Here is a 5,000-nt window from a genome sequence, read left to right as displayed (position 1 = left end):
GCAAGGGAGAGGATAGAGAGAGAAGAAATAGGAAGGAGGGATAAAAGAGAAGGGGAAACATAGAGGAAGAAGGGTGATAGAAAGGGAGAAAGGAGAATAGGGTAAAGACGAAGGTACATCCCTTAACTTCATCCTTCCCTGTGCTCCTTCTCCCCCCCCCCCCCCCCAGGCGAGGCTAGGAGGGTGGGTGGTGACAACAAAGTTTAAGTAGATGGGGAGACAGAGGAGGTGGGAGAGGGAGAACTGAAGCTCGGTGGGTCAGTAGGTCTGTGAACTCGGCTGGGAAAAGGGGTCGCGGGAGGAAAGTAAACAGAGTCACTCTTGCGTAACTCTTCGGTTTTGAGTAACTTTTGCGTCACTCTTGCGTCACTCTTGCGTTGCTCGAAGGGCGGTGTCTTAGAGGGATATTTTTGAATTCTTGGGCGCCGAGTGATTGTTAAAGAAAGTGGTAGAGCGATTTAAGAGAATTAAAAGTGGGATTATCCAGTGATTAAGTGACCGTAAGGTTGATTTTCTCGAATCAGGGTGGGTGTTTGTTCAAGGAGGGGAAATTTAAAGAAAAAAAGAGATACTGAATAAAATATAATGGTAACGAAATAATACGTAATAGTAGTATTTAGTAGCAACTCATACTACTAATATGTAAAATAACAATAGTAAATTATATCGAAAATAAAACATGTAATACCAAAACAGAAAATACACTCCACAAAAACAGTAAAAACCAACCAAACAAAACCAGATAAGCAACTAAATCAACACAAAGAAAACAAAAACAAAAAACAAATACATATATATACAATACACAACAACAACAAAAACAACATAAATTTCCCCGCGAGCGTTTCCCGCCAAAACGACGATCTTCTAAAATTATTTCCAAATCGTTCAAACTTCCTCTTCAAAACGATCAGAAATATCAGTGATTGGAGCGTACAATGACTTTTCCTAATATCCAGAGCAATAAAATAGATGCCTTTCGATTAAAGAATTAAGGGGGAGGGGAATTCGACGATTTAATGGAGAGGATAATGGGATGGGAAAAGAAAGGTTAGGAAGGGTAATGAGTGTGATGATGGTGGTGAGATGGGGGAGGTGGATTTGATGGGGAGGATAATGAGGTGGATAGGATAATGGGATGGGAAGGACAATAGGATGTGGAACAAGATGATGGGGAGGATAGGGAGGTAGATAGGATAATGGGATACAACAGTAAGATGAGGAACAAGAAGATGGGGAGGATAATGAGGTGGATAGGCTAATAGGATGCGGAATAAGAGGATGGGGAGGATAATGAGCTGGATAGGATAATGGGATGCGACAGTAGGATGTGGAACAAGAGGATGGAGAGAATAATGAGGTAGGCAGGATAACAGGATGTAAGACAAGACGATGGGGAGGATAATGAGGTGGATAGGATGATGGGATAGGGAGGACAATATAATGGGGAGGATAATGGATAGGATAATGGGACAGGGAGAATAATAAGGTGAATAGGATAATGGGATGGGGATAAAAGAGGATGGAGAGGATAATAAGGTGGATAGGATAATGGAATAGGGATAGAGTGGATGAGGAGGATGAGGGATTAGGAACATAATGAAAAAATCAAATGACGAGATGGTATGTAAAGGGATGAAAAGCATTAGGATAGAAAAAATAACAATATGGGAGGGAAACGGAATAAGGATAATGTGGAGAGTAAGAGGGGAATCATAATAATAAGTATAAGGACAAGATAATGTAAGGAAGAGGGGGAATCGTGTCACTGGGCAAGATAATGTAATACCCACGACGAAGCATAAGAAGGATTAATAATAACCCAAGAAAGATGAACGGAGGATAAGAAACATATAATGGGGGATAATCTGGGGAAATAGAGAAGACGCGAAGAGAACTGCAAAGGCGAAGTCAACGATGATGATAATGAGATTGAGAGATGTTCTTAGCGCTAAAGGACACGTACTTGAGAGAAGGAGATTATCTCAAGAGGAGGAATTTGTCATTTGGTGAAGAGGGGACTTAAAGGGAGGGGAATAATCGCATTCAAAAGTGGAGTTCATCTTTAAATACTTTGTATTCCACGAATTGAAGGACTTTTTTGGTGGGTTTGTGTTTTTGTTTTGACAGCTGCGGTCCAATCCGCTTTGTATGATTAAAAAAAAAAACTGTAATCCGAAGTTTATCCTGTGCTTTAAAAGAGCAAAGTATAAAAAAAAGTAGATGTTAATTCATCACTGGGTAAATGTTTTTTTTTTTTGGAGTGGGAGGATATTTTCCGTGGTTGTGCATCCACTGTTCACATAAATATATCTGGCCGAACTTTCTATTATATTTCATAGTTTAAATGGATAACATAGTTGCAGTTTCAGGTCAGTGATTTATATGTAAACATATATGTAGTTTGCATTCCTGCATCCCACACCCATCATAATTTTGTAGAGTTTTATCACGCATGTAAACCTTTGTGTTGTATAACTGTGTAATAACAGGAACAAGTTATTACCATTAGTAATAGATATAAACAATCTGTAATAAACATAAATATAATTAATAAAATAACTGGTAGAACCATACTTCCCTTACTGTGAAGTATCCTCGCCAAATGGATACGTTGCTCAAAGGATGCGAGCTCTTCTGAGGACATTGGAGGATTGCATGGTAAGAGGATAATGAAAGACAGTGCGGTTATCTCTGTTTTGTTTTCCTTCTCTAGAGTACCTACAACCGTCAAGCAACTGCTTGCACTTTTTCATACTCACGAAATTCTTTTTCAGGTTGTGTCTTAATGTACAAAGTCTGAAGGCGTTATTTGGGCCGACCGCGCCGGCAACAGTCACTCCACGTCAACATCTCTTTCGCTTTAGGCTCTCGTTCACCAGAGGACATTGTGGCAACCCATGCTCTTTGACCCTACGTGACCTGACCGTCGCCGCGCCAGGGCCGGCCCAAGCAGCGGCCGGCCGTGCAGGAGCGCCGCCTCGGCCCGGCTGCGCCACTGACGCCACGTCCGGCGCGAGGGAGCGGGCCTCGGCAGACCTCGGCTCCGCTCGGTTATTTGTACGAGGGTCATGAACAGACGCGATATCCTTATCGTTTTCTCTCTATAGAAAAGTCTAGCTATTTTCATGTGGATCTGAGTTCAGTCGGTGAAAGAAAGACAAGTGACAGTTCTCTCAAGAACGTCTCTGTTACTGATGGTACATTGGGTGGCATTGCGATGCGATCTACTTTATTTCCCAAAGTTTCTCTGGGGATTATTAAGTACTTGTAGCCGCGTGTGGCTTGCAGGCCTTGGGTGAAGTTGTGTCGTTCCCTCCATCTCTACGGACAGAAAAGAGAAGCAGAAACGGGAAGAAAGAGCGCAGACAAACCGCAGCTGAGGAGGTCTCGCCTCATTCATCAATGCATCCCGCACACAAAAGACAGATACTTAAGCACGTGAACGCGCAAGCACACACACGCATGAATGTATGCATGTACATGCATACATACATCCATCCATATATATTTATACACAAACACACATGCGCGCGCGCGTGTGTATATATGTGTGCATATATATATGTACATACATATATGTATATATACAATATATATATGTGTGTATATTATATAAATACACTCACACACATGCTTACATACATACACGCACACACACACACACACGTGTATATGTATATGTATATATATATATATATATATATATATATATATATATATATATTATCTTGTATATAAGAATGCATTTATGAATATATATACCATGAATATATCGAAAGTATGCGTATGTAAACTATACATAAATATGTATGCTTTTACAATTTACATTTTTTTTACAGTTTGTCCAAAGAAGAATAGATAGAAAAATATAGATAAAGGCATGTTAGATAGGAGAGAGAGAGAGAGAGAGAGAGAGAGAGAGAGAGAGAGAGAGAGAGAGAGAGAGAGAGAGAGAGAGAGAGAGAGAGAGAGAGAGAGAGAGAGAGAGAGAGAGAGAGAAAGAGAGATGGCGCAGACACGTCATGGCGTCAGTAAGCTTAGGGCACCAGAAAGAATAGCTGTTGTTTTTTCTTTATAATTGTTTACACTTCTTGTACTGGCCTTGCTTACCTTTTTAACAGTTTCTTCATTGCATATCTGAGATTGCATAGTTGCAACAATAATGAACATCTGTGCTAAAATTACATCTATATGCTGTGGAATAGTCTCTTGCACTAAAACGCCGCGTGCAGACTACTGTAATGCTATGTTTATTTCTCTTCTCGTTTCTTACTGTTTGCAGAACATATACCATGGACAAAAAACATCAAAACCAAACTTAAAAATGGTGTGGAAAGTCCGCAGGCATCTGAGGCCATAACAGGTTCACATAATTATGACTTAACGACCAGTGTGAACAATTTCGACAGACAAGAACAACCATTTTCATGGAACCAGGTAATTAACGAAAATAGAAGGAAAAAATACCCGATACATTTTGATTTTTTGCAAACTAGGGATAAAGAGAAGGAAAACAGATGAATCAACCTTTTTGTTTCTTTTTTTCAGTCCTGAAAGAGAGTTTTATTTCATAGAAATCTGTATGAACAGATACTATGGGAATTCTGGTCATAGGGTTATTAATTCTTCGTGTAGATAAGCATGTGAGACTCCGCAGGTGTAAGCGAACTGTAATAAAAAAACATCGTCTAACCAAATGTTTTATTAAGAAATAGCTGCCTTCGTCATAGGGTCTGTCAATATACTATTAGAATCGAGTAAAGATGCTTGCTTGCTAACAACCAAATGCTGTCGTATCCAATTCTTAAGAAAATAACAAATCAGTCATCAGTGTTTTTTTTCTTACCGTCAAAGAAGCAATACAGTAGAAGCTACAGCATAAATCTACTATTACAGGTATGATGAGTGGCTGTTCTCAAGTTGTAAAGTACGTTTTACTCCTAACATGTACACGACAACCATACAGGTTTCCCCACAAAACACAACATTCACGAACC

General features: G+C 39.8%; 1 protein-coding gene across 2 annotated transcripts in view; it reads right to left on the bottom strand.

The window, feature by feature from the left end:
- Nucleotides 1-5,000, bottom strand: part of LOC113823245 (UPAR/Ly6 domain-containing protein crok) — a 35,564-nt gene that overhangs the window by 7,083 nt on the left and 23,481 nt on the right. The window contains exon 3 of one of the 2 annotated variants that reach the window (XM_070125212.1): nt 4,691-5,000. This exon is cut by the window's right edge and continues 2,104 nt beyond it. The exons of the other annotated variant lie outside the window; for it this stretch is intronic. The gene's annotated coding sequence lies outside the window, so the exon portion shown is untranslated. Of the gene's footprint in view, nt 1-4,690 lie in introns of those variants that run through there. 2 annotated transcript variants of the gene reach the window in all.

The sequence above is a fragment of the Penaeus vannamei genome, chromosome 9, assembly GCF_042767895.1.
Source record: "Penaeus vannamei isolate JL-2024 chromosome 9, ASM4276789v1, whole genome shotgun sequence".
Taxonomy (NCBI): Eukaryota; Metazoa; Arthropoda; class Malacostraca; order Decapoda; family Penaeidae; genus Penaeus; species Penaeus vannamei.
This window is presented reverse-complemented; position numbering and strand designations above follow the sequence as displayed.